A 17,206-nucleotide genomic window follows, 5' to 3' on the forward strand; every position below is an offset into this window, starting at 1 on the left:
GTAAAACCTAGGAACTTTTTGGTATTCATAGGAACTGAAATTAGCAGAATTGTAAAATAAATTGACACTTCCTATACTTGACAGCTGTAGCAGCACAATTAGAAATAAATTCACTTTCTTTATATAGCACCAAGAATAACACAAATAAAAGAAATAATGGATAAGTTTTACATGAGAACAAAAATGATACAAGTAAAAAAGGTAGACTAATATTCGTTACATTACTCCATTCTCTCTGGCTAAAGTCCTGTAACTGTTGTGGCCATCTGGAATTGTAATGTGCTTTTCTGCTCGACTTGGCTTAACAATTTTAACAAAGTGATGTATCCAGTCTACGAAACAATCAGCATTAGACCATCCATTTGCTGTGCATCTAGCAATTGATCCAGGTGAGCTGCCGATCATAAGTAGTGACGTCATCCTTTGGGGCAAATATAAACATAAGAGGAAGACAAACTCCAGCTGCCTTCATTGCACAAATAATATGTAGTCTGCCCTCTTTCACCACTGGTTACACGTCCAACTGATCATATGGGGTAAAAAGCCCCCTGGGCTTCTTGCCCCAAAGCGTGGTGGGCCTTTTACCCCACTTGCCATTTTTTAAGAAAACTAAATCCACCTGTACCTCAATTGAGTTTTCAAGTCTGGATTGCATTGCAAGATATTTCTTAGCTCTCATTTAAGGTAACTGTAGTTAAAGTACTGACTTTACTGACAAGATGTCCGCACAGGATATCCCTGATATAGCACGCATACTTACATGAAATGTGTCCAAAGAAGAAAAATGCCTGGCTGTGTCCCATTCTAGTTCTCCCTGGCTGTTTGGTATAGAAAGCTTCAGGCAGAAGGTGTAGCTGCACTGATCAGCTGACTAAGTTGCTATGATATGTAATAAGCCAAGACAAGTAGGGGGGGCGGGGAGGCGTTTTTTACCCCGGGGACGGGACCTTTTACCCCACTCCTCCCTATATGGTGTCCATAAAGTCCCAGTACCATTCTGAGCAATAAATTCTTGTAATGGTACGGGGACTTTATGGACACTTATATATATATATATATATATATATATATATATATATATATATATATATATATATATATATAAAGATTTTTTCTCTTTAAATCGGTATTCTGTTATTGTCATTATATTTCTCCCCCGTCGTGAAACCAAGAAGAGTGTAATAAAAAAAATCTGAAGGATCCGCGTCTTCCATTCTTGAATTCTTAGAGTGTCCTTGCTACATCCTTGTTTCCTATTGTTTTGAGGCCCCCCCCCCCCCTTTTTATCTATCTCACTCCAGTCCCCTGCCATCTTGATAATGAAAGACGTAGCGGAAAGTATTTTTGCTTTTTTTTTTTTTTTTTTTTTTTTTTTTTTTTTTTTTTTTTTTTTTTTTTTTGTATCATTCCACTTTTAACATTACTCATTAATGGAGAGAGAGGGCTGGGATGTTGGTGCAGATTAATGCAGGTGTGAAAAGAGGCATTTTACAAGGCATCTCTTGCGCGCGCACCACTCGTACTAATCCTCGATGGAGCCATAGTTGTAGTAGTAACAACATCGATAATAGATATAGCTACAAAAGCTATGATAATGAAAATAATAAAAGCGGTATTTTTTTTTTCATTATTGATGGTATGGAGGATGATAATAGTCCTCCATTAATAGTGTCTTGACCGGTTTTTTTTTATTGCCCTTTGATATGAATCTTTAAACGTCATAACGGAATATTGGTGATATACAAAATTCTTTTGAGGCTGTAGTTGAATTGTTATGACGTCACAACAGAGAAGTTACGACGCCACTTCGAGGACATGTAAATTTCCTTTTGATTTTCACTGAATTTCAAGAATATAATATTTAAAATGTTATTTGGCCACTTACATGTTTTTTTTAGAGTTTCTGTATCTTCAGTTTCTAGTTATTTGATGCATAGTTGTTTAAAGTGTGTTACAGTTTTGTCTTTGATTTCCCTATTTATTCATGGGTAATATCTCTACATCTTTATGCTCTCTCTCTCTCTCTCTCTCTCTCTCTCTCTCTCTCTCTCTCTCTCTCTCTCTCTCTTTAGGTAAATCTTTTTGCTTATTAATACAAATTTCATTTACTGAAGTTACATTGTACTGAGGTCCAGCTGTTCCATCACTATCGTATTTTAAGACAGACATTCCATCTGATTACAGATGCGCCTCTTTACAGCTACAACTTATTGTTGCCAGATATATTTATTCGTCAATTTAACTCTTGCTTTACAGTCATCTACAGTGAGACTGAAAATTATGTCTACCGCAGCGAAGGAATGACAAACATCCAGAGTCCTCAATAGTCTCTCTATGACGGACCAACCTAGAATAATATCTCTTTCTCAAATCGTTTTACGCAGACAGACAGACAGACAGACATCTGCCGAATAGTATCATGATCACGACTCTGCTTTTCAGACGGAGCACTTCCGAGGCCCGCCGACCAACGACCGTCATTCAAATTAACGAGGTCTCCGAAATACCTCGCGTTCCAACGCACTCCCGAGCTCTTTTGCCGCCGATTTTAATGACCTCGTTTTTCGTTTTTTTTTTTCCTTTTTCTTTTTGTAACTCTTGATATCACCATTTTTACTATCTTTTTATTGGCCTCAGTCGTGATAGTATTTAGGAAAAGAAATGGTCTCGTAATTTCATTCTCCATTTATTTTTAAGAGACTTGGAGTAACTAAGATGTTTTTGATGAGACCCATGGCCGCCTCTTAGCAAAAGTCACCGATGGCTGAATCGCCTCGAATTCTCATTACGTTTCTTATGGGGAATACTTTCGCAATGACTTAATTCCTTACTTTATAAGTCTTATAAAGCGACCGAGACATAGATATAAGCATCGGGACACACAAGCAAGGAAATGCGTATACGGTCTACCTATCAAATACGCATGATGAGACGACTTCGCTATAACTCGCCCCATTCCGTTCCTCGGCGCTACTGGCGTGTGACGACCGCTCCAGATCCACCCCAATTACATTTATCCATAAATGTCAAAGCAGAGCGTTTTCTTCGAAGTCTCCTCTCGCGTCCTGAGCGAGAGCGATTACGTTGGGCGTGTGCTCCCGAATATTACCGTGCATCCGCTAATGTCATCAGCGAGTACTCTCTCGCGGAAGGTATTGTATTTGTAGGTATATATAGCACTGAGTTCGAAATCTTGTTTTAGTCTCGCAACTGGTTTAGGTTTTTAAATCACGGTTTTGCAGGAACGAAAATCCTCGTAACTTCATGGAAATGTTTATTTTAATTTTTTTTATGTTTGTTAGATTGGGTGCTCAAGGCAGGTTGCAAATCCATTTTGTATAGTATGCATAACTTATTACTGGGAGAGGCCCAACTTACACAATCGTTGTTATTGAATCAAGTGAATGTAGTTTTAGCTTGTCGACTAAACGTCATTTCATTTCAATTATGGAATCGTTAGTTTCTTCCTTCAGCTTCTATAATAAAATCAGCTTGATCGAGGCTACATCATAATAGCGACCTATAGGTATACTGCGTACAGGGAAAGTAGCTGCAATACTCATTAATAAAAAAAAATTCATATACCATTTCTTACTGTTTTAGAAAACCAAGATAATTAAGCACCAAGTTTCTCACTCAGCTAAAAAAAGGCCCCGAAATTAAATTAAGAAGGCTTCCATTAAAGAGGTATTAAGAACTTAGCAAATTTGTTGTAAAGCTATATATGACCGCGGTAACAAAAAAAAAAAAATCCCAGCCCCTCCCTATAAAAAAGAAAGGGGTGGAGGGGGCGGTTGGTTTGGGTTAAGCATAGCCTCGAAGAACGGAGCTGCCTCTTCAAGGGTGGAAGTGATAAAGAAAGCTCGTAAATAGACTCACAAAACCGAGAAAGTCAACCCAAAAGACCTGTTTGGCCAACGGTCCCGTTTGAGAAAAGTTCAAATTAGGGCACGTTTGCATACAACACTCGGTTGCCTCTCCTGGTCCTCATGGTAACAGGTTTTAAAGTGCAAACACTCCACCCTCCCTCCTCTCTCTCTCTCTCTCTCTCTCTCTCTCTCTCTCTCTCTCTCTTGACCGTTGTTAACAGAAGAGTTAAAGAGCCTCTCTATCTTTCTCTCTTTTAACTGCTGTCAACAGAAAGGTTAAAGAACCTCTCTCTCTCTCTCTCTCTCTCTCTCTCTCAACCGTTGTCAACAGAAGGGTTAAATAGGGTCTACTCTTTATCTCTCTTAACCATTGTCAATAGAAGGATTAAAGAGCCTCTCTCTCTCTCTCCAACATTTCATCCCTGTCAACATCAGGTCTTTAAATACGACATTGTGATTGCTCCCCTACAGCTACTGTCTAACGCAACGCTATAATTTAATGTCAATCTGGGACACGACAAAGGACGCGCACATCTTCCCTTCTTCTTCTTCTTCTTCTTCTTCTTCTTCTACGGTTTCCCATCCGAAATTGCAGCATGTGACACTTGCCGGATGGGACTTTCGGTTTGTATGTGGCTGGATCACAGCAGAGAAAGTTGTTACAAACCTAATTTCTCCTCCAATGCTGGTGGTTTCGCTTTTCAAGTTCCCTAGATCTGATCAAGTGAGTTGGCAGATTTTGTCATGCAGATGCTCACATGGAGGATATATGTCATTATGATATGAACCTATAGTGCTATTTCGTGCATATGCATGCGCGTAGCAAGCGTAAGTGTGCTTTGAGCCTGTTCGCACACGTATCTTGTACATGGGCGTTTCCTTTACCTTGCTTTTGTGTGTACTTTATCGCTGAAATATTTAATGTATTAGGATATGATTGCTTATTTATTATATTTACGTGCATATATACTATTATATATATTATATATATATATATATATATATATATATATATATATATACATATATATATGTGTGTGTGTGTGTGTGTGTAAATACATAATCACTGAGATATTTAACATGGTAGATTATTTATTTGATAAAAATATTGTAATATTATATATATATATATATATTATATATATATATATATATATATATAGTATATATATATATATATATATACCTATATATATATATATATATATATATATTATATATATATATATATTGTATGTTTATGATTTTGATAATACCTTAAACAATGTAACATTTTCCTTCGTATTATGTTTTGTTCGAACAAAAACAACGTGCCCCTTTGTGTTTCGGTAGCTCCGTTATCCTTGATTGTCTATTGTTTACAGATCAATCTTTTCTCGTCCCTTTAATAATTTGCTCATTATCATATTTCCTTTGCCGCTGAAGGGGTTTTGTACAGTTACTAGAATTTACTGACGCTTTGCTGTGTTTAGCGGTGAATGTCTCTCGAATACCGCGGAGGACGACGGTGTAAGGTAAATAACGTCTAGAGTATTCGAGTATTTAAAAGTACTTGCTGCCAAAGGGTGGATCCACTCTGTTGTGTAGTCCAGAAGTCATAAGTCAGGACGAATCCTTTTGTAGAGATTGACATACCATTTATGAAAAGTGCTCATTTAATGTTTGTGTAATAGGTATTTATTTTAATATGGCTGGTAACGTGGTATACTTTTCATTTGCGTTCAGATTCATACGATATTCCTTAAAAAGACTGTTGTAAATAGATATTTTTTCTTTTGTGAGATGTGAGTTTTGTGGGACAAGTTGAAAAATGAGAAACAATATGAAAAATTTAATTTGCATTGAAAAAAGGCCCGTTTGCCGTTTTAACGATCATATAGGGTTTTATACACATTATTGTTGTAAATTCTTGGAAGTTTTTTTTATATACATTGTGCATGTATGTAAAAGAACTCTTAATTCTGCCAATTTTTTTTGAGGCTCCACCGTCTTTGTCATTAAACAATAAAGTTAACCTAATAAATAAAAAAGCCAAATACACATATAATGAAAATGGTAAAACTCGATTAGATTGAGGCGTTATAAATGGCATAAATTTACTTGAGACATAAATACAATTAATGCTGTAATAGCAATTTGAAATAACCGTGGTAAATTTGACTTCATTAGAATATAAGGAGAGAGAGAGAGAGAGGAATTTAGTCACTACTACGTTTTCTATCGACCCATTAGCGATGATAACCCTTTCTTCTCAAATTTAATGGCTAAAGAAGGCTCAAAGAATCGTATCTGTCACGTTATCCCTCTTTTTATCACCGTAGAATCGCGGTTCAGTGCATGGAGATATTCGACTTTCATTTGCCACAAAAACCCAACTGGGAGTTCGCTCTTTTCACATTAATTAGAAACTTCTGTAGCTGGAGCGTGCTCCTCCACGGTTCTTAAAAACACAGCTGGACGCAGTAGCTCGGAAGGGTTATTATTATTATTATTATTATTATTATTATTATTATTATTATTATTATTATTATTATTATTAGTTCTGACTGATGATTTTCTTCTTAAAAGTTAATTTTTATTGTTCTAAGTTCTGATATCTTATGTTATTGACAAATGCGGTATGAAAAGTAAAATTAGAAACGTTATGGATTTTCCTGTGCATCTTCTCTTGTTTTTTCAGTGGTAAATAGCCTTATGTAACTGCCCATCTTTTGAATATTTCCAAATGTAGAAGAGCTTACAGTTAAGTTTATCGTTTTTACTATCTATTTAAGTCGTCAAAGCGAATTATTCAACGCTGAAAAACTCATAGTTTTAATTATTGCCAGTAGAATACCAGGACGCTTTTCTGATAGTTTTTTATTATTTTAAACGAATATTGTAATGAAAAATCGTTTATATAACTTCTATTACTTTCGACATTTCAAATTTCAAACGAGAGAAAGTCGAAGTCGAGAGACTATTGTCTTTTGTCTTTCGATCGGAAACATTTTCGTGCCTTCTTAAAATAGAGTAGGATTTCGACTATTACTGAGAGGAACCAGAAAGCCAAGCTCAGGGTCGTGACCTTTGCCGGGAGATCTGGGGCAGCCTGTTACCGCCGATTTAAGTTCAACTCTGCCAACCAGCTATGGTTCTCTCTCTCTCTCTCTCTCTCTCTCTCTCTCTCTCTCTCTCTGAAGAATAAATTGTATACATATATAAGTGTATTTATGTACGTGTATATATATATATATATATATATATATATATATATATATATATATATATATATATATATATATATATATATATTCTTGTCAATGGACATTTGGTGTACGTTAACATTATATTACAGCCATAAATCTGGTGTGAGGAAAGTAGGGACGACATGTTTTGATTTCCTGGGAAAAATTCCCGTTAGTCTTGGGAGGGAGGGAAAGCAAGAAGTGTATTTCTTTTCGTGAATGGAACCTGAAGTATCTTCTTTAGCTTGTGAAGGTACTTTTGTGGCAGCAATTGATTGTTTTTCGTAATATTACCACTATCAGATTACACGTTCTGTAGGTTAAAGAGAGAGAGGAGAGAGAGAGAGAGAGAGAGAGAGAGAGAGAGAGAGAGAAAATTAAGAGAGAGAGAGAGAGAGAGAGAGAGAGAGAAATTCTCCTCACCAGCAATGAAAAACCTATGAATTATTTTTCTATAGTTAATGACGAAGAAAGATAAACATTAATATATTTTTGTTCTTAACTTACATTTTTAGACACGTAAATTACAGTGAAAATAACAGTTATAACAATACTAATCATAGTAAGATATAATACTGATCTGGTTCTGTTTCAGTAATAATAATGGATCTGTAAGATAGAATATTGTAGCTACTGTTTTGAGTAAGCAGTATATTGAGAGAGAGAGAGAGAGAGAGAATAATGTACATGCAACCGTGCAAGGAGTTTTTATTTACGCGTGATACGCAATAGATGCAAGAAAATCGTAAATCCAAGTGTGTTTTGCGAAAAGTCAAGAAAGCGTAAAGATAATCTTTTAGTTCTTTGCTGTTACACACTCACGCACACACACACACACAGAGGGAGAGAGATGGTATACTCAGAGACCCTGGGGAGAAATTCATCCATAGCAGATTTTGAAATCAGTCTTTGTTATGCATTAGCGTATAATTAGAAAGCTAGAGGTACATGAAGATCACGACTCTGGTTTTTATAAACGAGAGAGAGAGAGATAGAGAGAGAGAAATGCACTTTATAAAATGACTCAAGATATTTACTTTGGAATATAATGCATCTTTTATTTTCTATTTGTAATTATTTATTATTACGAGAGCTAACCTCTCTCTCTCTCTCTCTCTCTCTCTCTCTCTCTCTCTCTCTCTCTCTCTCTCTCTCTCTGTATCTTTGGGAATAAGACGAAATTACTATTGTTTTTCTATTATCGGTACGATTGTGTTTACCAGTTTACCATTTCTCTCTCTCTCTCTCTCTCTCTCTCTCTCTCTCTCTCTCTGTATCTTTGGGAACGAGACGAAATCACTATTGTTTTTTCATTATCGGTACGATTGTTTACCATTTCTCTCTCTCTCTCTCTCTCTCTCTCTCTCTCTCTCTCTCTCTCTCACTAAGGTCACGCTTTGCCTAAAAATGTCATTTGACATACTTGTTTTGTTGATGAGTACGTTTATTTTCGTGAGAGTCCTGTTCGTTGTGACTGACTGAAGGTTATGTCAACTTTAATATTCTTTTCTCCATTTGATGATGAATAGTTTGGTCTTCATGCTGAAAGGGCGTCACAGCGTCGTAGGTCAACGGTGCTGAGAAGGATGAATGTTACTCATTCCTTGGTAATCTTGTCGGCAACACGGGAGTTTTTTTTTTTTTTTTAAGGCTATCATGCGAAACCATCTGAAATAATTTAATTTAAGAATGTTAATTACCTGTATTTGTTATTTAGCTGTGAAGTCGCGTACATTTACTGACCTTTTTTGGGATTATTTTATTTATTTGTTTATTTATTTTTTGTACGTATTGATTTAATTTTCTTCACAATGACTTGTTATTGCATTATCTGGATCGTTTAGCTCTGCCTCGTTGTTGATATAATAATAATAATAATAATAATAATAATAATAATAATAATAATAATAATAATAATAATAACACAATGTGGACCAGTGCTTTCAGTGATTCGTTTTGGGTAACAGCGATAATCTTCTGGTAATGACCTCCACGTTTAGTCTTGCCGTCGTCCAGTCCGGGACTATAAAACCTCTCTCATTAGTGGCCTCCATATTAATTATGTAGAATGAAAGTACTTTGGTCCTAGTTTCGAGGCAGTACCTAACGTCCCGTCCCTATGCTCTCCCTTATATTACCGTCAATTTTGCACTGTATTGGCTACATTTGTGATTATAATGACTATGAATAGAAGGGCGTGCTGTTAAGTTCTCAGTAGAATAATCATAATAATAATAATTTGGAAAAGCTCTCTATCACAAGCGTTCATAACATGTTCTAAAATGTCCACAATAATATAATTGTTGAAGCTTCATGTATAAATTTATAAAAACTTTGCAAAAGCTTTCGAATCCAGAGAAGGTTTGAAAGCTTTTGAAAGGTTTTTATATAGTTTTACACGAACTTTTAACAATTGCTGTGGACCCTTTAGAAATAATAATAATAATAATAATAATAATAATAATAATAATAATAATAATAATAATACCGTGAGTTGCTTCAGACATTGTTTGAAATTCTGCAGTTCACTGATTTATTGCTGTTCTAACCGCCACAGGTAGAGGTCATATATCACAAAAAGTATAATTTACGGTGATGTTGTGGAGCCATTTGCATTTTTGGGAGCGTCCCATAGCGCAAAATATGCTAAAATTGTACTTTTTGGCCCACTGGAGTATTCTCAGCAGTGATTCATTACACGCCAAGCAAGTAAATGTCTGCTAACCTTGTAACGCTAACTTTGGTATTACTTAGCGATAAAACTTTCTTGAAATAGAGTTTGTAAGAAATTGTCGTTTTGTTTTACTTTTCTTGCTCATTATTATTAGATTATTATTATTATTATTATATTATTATTATATTATTATTATTATTATTATTATTATTATTATTATTTATGCTAGTATTAACCAAGTGTATTCCTGGTATTATTTTTACTACTATTGTGTTATTATTTTTGTTAAAAAATAATTATAGTTTTGCCATTGTTTTACCATCAGGAGGACTGAAGAAAGATACCCGAGCAGTATCCGAAAGTCATTTTTAACCTTGTACAAATATATATATATATATATATATATATATATATATATCTATATATATATATATATATATATAAACACTACTTGTGGCTTTTAATTGTCAATAATGATAGTAATAATAATAATGAATGATAATTGATAAAAATAGAAACACTATTATTTTATTTAATTATTTTATTATTATTATTATTATTATTATTATTATTAGTTATTATTATTATTATTATAAAACGTTTACTACAGTTACCCTCTTTTTACTGTATCCTCGTCATCTCCAGTCTCGGCGGAAATTAAGTTTCATTCTCATTATTATGATTATTATTGTTATTAGTTCAACTTGTGACGTATGAGGAAGAGAGCGTACGCTAATCGACTTGACAGGTAGCTAGAGGATGGGAGGGGCGGGGAAGGAGCCTGGGTTGTTTTGGGGAGGGGGGGGGGGGCGTCAGTTACTGCACACTATTTTGAACAGGTAGGCACTGCCGGATCACGACCCTGACATAAACGACCGTCTCGACAGCGCGCTTGTGTGACCCGGATATGGGGTGCTGAAGGTCGAAAGTTGGCGGGCGGAACGGAGCGTAAGAATGGAGTCAATATGGTGATTGAGTTTGGGCTGAATAGGAGGGCGTAGTAGAGAGTATAGGCCGAGAACGGGTTGGCTTGGGAAAGGAGATCAGGCTGATAATGTCGGATCTTTCGTTGATAGTGATCCCGGCGGGTTTTTAACCCGGTACGTATCCGCCTTCGCGGCGTGTTTAGGACGAGTCCGTTTCGGGGGATGACCGTTAAGACATAAACAAAAGACTGTAAATATCGTAAAGATAATGACCCCCCCAAGAAATATTGGTTCTAGATAACGACCCGCGAAAACCATAAGGGGTTCACTGTCCAGGAAAGGTTCATAAAGTCGAATGCTTATAGGGCAGGCAAAATGGCTTGGTACATTCGATTAAGGCGTAGAGAGTAGGCGGGGAACAAAGGAGATAGTAGCTTTAGGTAATGATCCAAATAATCAATTTCATTACGAAAATTTAAAAAATAAAGGAGATACTCTAGAGTCAAGAGGCTGTATTGACAGTGTCTCAGCACACCAGGCTTCGGAATTCCACCTTTGCTTATGTGTTTCATTGAAGAATATATACTTTCTTATTTACTAGAAGCAGACTATTTTCACATTTCACAGGTATTGGTCTTCACCTTCTTTTTGTAACCTTTTATTCTTTTGTTTTCTTTGTGCATTATAGACTAGGAGAGCAAGTTGCTTACACGTATAAATAGTATAAAGGTAAATAAGGACAAATAATAAGAAAATAAAATCAAGTACAGAAAATATAAGTGAACAGAAATAGGAAAAAGACTGATACGTTGTTGTTGTTGTTTTAGATTTAGCTGGCCTTATGCCAGCACGGGCTCTTGCTCATAGAGCTGGCCGTAAAACTGATACGCAAAAAAGAAAAGAAAATCTGAGGATCGCGGAAATGTTAGTCGGCGAAAGGTAAGTGATAGTGATGATGTTTGCAATGATAGTGTTGACAATGATGATGGTGGTGGCGGTGGTGGTGACTAAGCAGCCTTCGAGAATAATTCTTTTTATGAATTTCCTTAAAATAGTTTTCAGACGAAGAAAAGAAAGGTTCAGGGAGTCAAGGATTCCAAATTGCAGTTAATTTGTCTTCCGTCTTCTGGCTGTTTTTCACAACCAGTAATTTGAGATAGGTTAATTAATAAGAATTTTGATAATGAATACATGGCCGGTCTCAACAAGTGGTGATTTGTAAGTGCTTTTAAACGATACCTTAGGTATTTGGTAGCTGTTGATAAAAGCTTGCTATATTAGACGAAAGGATGCTGAATTAGACTTTTCACCTCCTTTATTATTATTATTATTATTATTATTATTATTATTATTATTATTATTATTATTATTATTATTATTATTATTAATTATTATTAAGAATTTAAGTTTTGTACCTGCTATCTACGACTATGTAGGCCAGTGCATCCATACAGTAAAAAAAAAAGACGGTAATATTAGGGAGTATTGTGAAGTTGGAGTCTCGTCCCAGCGCTCGAGACGTTACGCATCTGTGCTTTCACCTCCACAAATCTCCACTCCTCTCCAGCCTCCCGTTTCATAGTTGTCATCCTAGTAGGTCTGGGTCTTCTTACTCTTCCGGGGCCCACAGAAGCCAAGCACTGTGGTAAGAGACCTTGAGAATATGTACATGAATATATATATATATGTATATATATCTATATATATGTATATGTATGATATATATATTATATATATATATATATATTATATATATATATATATATATATATATATATAAATGACCAACGTAAGGTTTGCCTGGTGTCCTCCTTTATTTATTTGTCTGATTATTCTCATATCTCATAAAAGTGACAAATGAATTACTACGAAATTGTGTTGAAGGCTGGACTGTAGGTATAGGTAAAGTTCATGAATTCGGATACGGATTCGGGAGATTTTCCTTTTGGCATTGGTGAAGGTATGTGCTCTCCGAGTGCTTCCTAGTTTGCTTTGAGGAGCATGAGAAATTACGAGACTACCCTTATTTGGAATGAACTTGCAGAGCAACCTGACATATAAAGCCGCGTATATCTTGCTATTGATTGATTGACTGGATTTTTACGTAGCAATGGCTAGGATTAATAGGGTTCTAATCCAGGGTATGGCATCGCAGTTTTTGGACTAATCAACCTTCGGTATGATATTCATTGTTTCTGATTTGTGTTTGGCTGTGACTCTTTGTTTTCACAAATATAGCTACAGATACGAGAGAATTCACTTTCGCTACGTTCACAAAGAGACATTCGATACCACTGAGTTTCTCCGAGAATGTAATGATCTAGGGAGACTATCTGCTTAGTATCTCACGCGCAAATGCACTCCAAGAGACGTTCACATGGCCATTCGTCTTCGCGCTGTTCTTTTTGTGTTGACAAATCTGCTCCAGTCGTGCTCTTTAGTTGTGTATCTCTCTCTCTCTCTCTCTCTCTCTCTCTCTCTCTCCTCTCTCTCTCTCTCTCTCAAGGAATGGCGTCAACAACTCTTTTAAACATCTGCTTGACAATTATGGTATAAGGAAACATGGTTTTTCGCTCAAGTCAAACTGGATTTATTTTATTATTATTATTATTATTTTTATTTTTATTATTATTATTATTATTATATTATTAGATTATTATTATTATTATATAAGAACTACAGAAACACCAAATTCTCCCTGGATGATAGGAAGGAAATTCAAACAATAATATTATGATATATATATATATATATATATATAGATATATATATATAGTATATATATAAATTATAAAGATTTTTTTCATCGTGAGAAGTTCGCTTTAGTTTTATGGATGGTCGTAGGATTTGGGTAGAAAAATAATCAATATAAATGATCAAGATTTATATTCTTCATGACAAATCCACATTATTTTTCGGACGGTCGTAGGATTTGGGTAAAAATGTGTAACCTTGCTCGCTGGAAACGGTCACATTGTTTCATTCATCGAGAAGAATGAATTAGCGCTCTCATATCATAAATTCCTATCACGGATATTGTATTTCAGCACTAACCTTTTCGTGAGGACGATCTCTCTCTCTCTCTCTCTCTCTCTCTCTCTCTCTCTCCTCTCTCTCTCTCTCTCTCTCTTCTACACACATATATATATATATATATATATATATATATGTGTAGATATATATATATATATATTATTATATATTATAATATTAGATATATATTATATATATAATGATACACACGCGCGCACACAACACACACACACACAACACACATATATATATATATATATATATATATATATATATATATATATATAAATTTTATATATGTATCTAAGTGTTTTGCATATATGTTACACACACGCACACACATTGTACATATATACATATATATATTATATTATATTTATATATATATTTTATTATATTATATATATTATATATATTATATATAGATATATATCTATACTATATGTATGTATGTAAGGACTTAGAGAGAGAGAGAGAGAGAGAGAGAGAGAGAGAGAGAGAGAGAGAGAGAGTGACCTCCCAGCGGAAAGCTGAGCAGACTTTCAAAACAGGAGAAAAGGTGGGTGGAACATTTCGTTTTTACCCGACCGTGAAAATATGAAATTAAATCCAGGGGAAATTGATAACGAAATACTTTTGCTCCATTGGAAGTCAGTCTCTTCTATTTTTAAGCATTCAGGGTAAGTCTTCTATTTTTTATTTTTTCCTTTCGGGTTTTTCGTGAAGCATCCTATAAATAGTTAACGTGAAAGTTCGTGTTAAGTTGCAAAAATATTGCGAGTACTCTGTAATTTTTCTTATATATAGAAAATTATAAATTTATATAAAATATATATATATATATATATATTTATACTATTTTTTTGTATTCTATAGATATATATATGTAACTTATTTTACCTTTTTATGTATCACGAGTTTTTGAGTTTTGATCTCAGATTGAAGAGTGGCATTATTTTAATCCTGTGTAATAGTAATAATAATAATATTAATAAGGATTTTATTATTGTTATATTATTAATATTTTGGATTATTTGCGCTGGTTTTTTTCGTTATTATCTAGATATTTCATTTTTTATTCAGTTCACTTACTGGTGCGATTTGCACTACATACGAAGTGAAGACTGTCCGCTCATCCGTGATTCCGTCTTTATCCGCGAATAAACACGTGTCTCGTATAGGCACATATGCAACAAATAAACTGCAGTTGTCAAAGCGGTGCATTGCAAAGGAATGACGACTCCGTAAAGGCCTTTAAAATGCATCTTGAGCGCATACCTCCGCCAATGCTGAAACAACAAAAATCCGATTCCCAATCCTCATCATGACAAATCCAGCGCCTCAGTGGCACGGTCGACTTGGTGTTGGACTGCCACCTCGGTGGCCGCGAGTTCGATTCTCGGCTATTCCAGTGAGGCGTCAGAGATGTGTATTTCTGGTGATAGAAGTTCAGTCTCGACGTGGTTCGGAAGTCACGTAAGGCCGTTGGTCCCGTTGCTGAATAACCACTGGCTCCACGCAACGTAAAAACACCACAAACAAACAAACAATCCTCTCGTCCATCTTGCTGTCCAACCTCTCTCACTGTTACTTCTAAGTGGAATTGCGATTTTTTGTTTTCACAGTTTCACTTTAGATTTATGTACTGCAACTCATTAAATGTCTGAATCTCTCTTTATCTACCCCCAACTCTCTTCAGTGTCTAGTGAGCTGAATCTGAATGACTGAAAATGCCCGGTGCGTAACTGTATAACATATGTTTCATAAATTCTCTAGAAATTTAATAAACTTTTTTTTCGTCCAGTGTCCTCATCTCTTGAAAATTTCATTGCAGTTTACCAAAAACGTCTTCATTTAACTAAAACGAATAGATTTAGGCGAAAAAACAACTACCTTCTTACCTTGCTTGTAGGGCTGTTAATATTAATTTGCGATATTTTCAATTCACTAAAAGAATAGATAAATCTATCGCCAAGACTATTTTCAGTGGCTGTGAATAGATAGTGACAGTTGAATTTCTACATAAGAATTGCGGGTAAATGTCAAAGCTGAATAGAGAAGATATATAAAAAAATGACCCTTGGCACCGCACTAAGGTGACCCTCAAACTTCATAAGCGGGAAGCGCATGAAAGGGGCATACCCACTGATTGTTTCGTGACCACTTTTGGCCTTTTATTTTAAAGCTCACTTTTGCGAAGGTGGTATCAGCGCGAAACGCAGTCGAAGACAACTTTTTTTTTTTTTCTTTATAAATATTTATTATGTTTTCGGTGTCTAAATATTCTATTCTCCCTCCAATTTTTTGTTGGCAATTTCTTTTCACCCGCATGAAGGTGCTATAATTCTACCTAACGGTTACACTGATGTTGCCAAATCCTCGGCCCTCCTTATCTCCGGAGATTCGGATGACTTTTCCGTGACCCTTATCTCTGGAGATTTGACTCACTATTTCATGACCCGAGATTTTCGCTAAAATGGGGAGAAAAGAGACCTTTGGTATCTCTTCGCATAAGAGATAACTGTTTGGATTTGCTGCAAATGAAAAGCTTGAAAAACCCATATTCGAGAATTGTACTCGAAAGTCGTATTTGCTTTGATTGTCCGTCGAGTGAACAACTTTTATCTTTGTTTTTATCTTTTTATCTTATTGTTACTATTGCATGCATATCTTGAGGTATTTTGCTTCCATTTTTCCGTCTGTGCATCAATAACTACATGCAACGACTGCCCATGTGACATTTTATATTTTGTGAATGTTCTTGAATGACGATCAAATGGTGAACATTTAAATATTAAAATTAAGTCTTGTTATATATATATATTATATATATATATATATATATATATATATATATATAATATATATAATATGCAATTTTAATAGCACAATGCCCTCCTAACTTCTTGGATTCTTTGAAAAGAGCGAAGAATTCAAGAAGTTAAGAGGGCATTGTGGCTATTACAATTGCATATGTATTTGGTAAATAATTGACTAGTAGATTCTACACACACACACACACACACACACACACACACACACACACACACACACACACATATATATATATATATATATATATATATATGTATGTATGTATGAATGTATGTGTGTGCGTCTATCTTTATTTATATATAAATGGTATCAATCGACGCACATATGCAAAAAACTGCCACTGCGCTTGAAAAAGAAACTGATTATGTATATGTTTATAGGCGTCTAACTACGTTATATCTTTACATGGGAATCTTTCCAGAAGACCTCTTAGAAAAGAGGGGAGGTAGCTCAGATGTACTTGGCCTTGTTCCAGCACTGGAGGCATGATATGCATAGCAATCCTGGCAAGAAATATACATTTAGGGTTATGATCGTAACTCAGTGAATATATTCTTCTTCTTGGATTGTATCATACGTATCATTTTTTCAGGGATTGGAATCCTACAATAAGTTGTCTAAAACTGAATTTTTGTTACGGTT

The 17,206-nt window shown here is 35.0% G+C and overlaps 1 protein-coding gene across 2 annotated transcripts in view; it reads left to right on the forward strand.

The window, feature by feature from the left end:
• LOC135198780 (uncharacterized) overlaps positions 1-17,206 on the forward strand; it is a 161,560-nt gene that overhangs the window by 10,442 nt on the left and 133,912 nt on the right. The window contains exon 1 of one of the 2 annotated variants that reach the window (XM_064226712.1): positions 5,291-5,383. The exons of the other annotated variant lie outside the window; for it this stretch is intronic. The gene's annotated coding sequence lies outside the window, so the exon portion shown is untranslated. Of the gene's footprint in view, positions 1-5,290; positions 5,384-17,206 lie in introns of those variants that run through there. 2 annotated transcript variants of the gene reach the window in all.

Source organism: Macrobrachium nipponense, chromosome 22, assembly GCF_015104395.2.
Source record: "Macrobrachium nipponense isolate FS-2020 chromosome 22, ASM1510439v2, whole genome shotgun sequence".
In the NCBI taxonomy this organism is placed as follows: Eukaryota; Metazoa; Arthropoda; class Malacostraca; order Decapoda; family Palaemonidae; genus Macrobrachium; species Macrobrachium nipponense.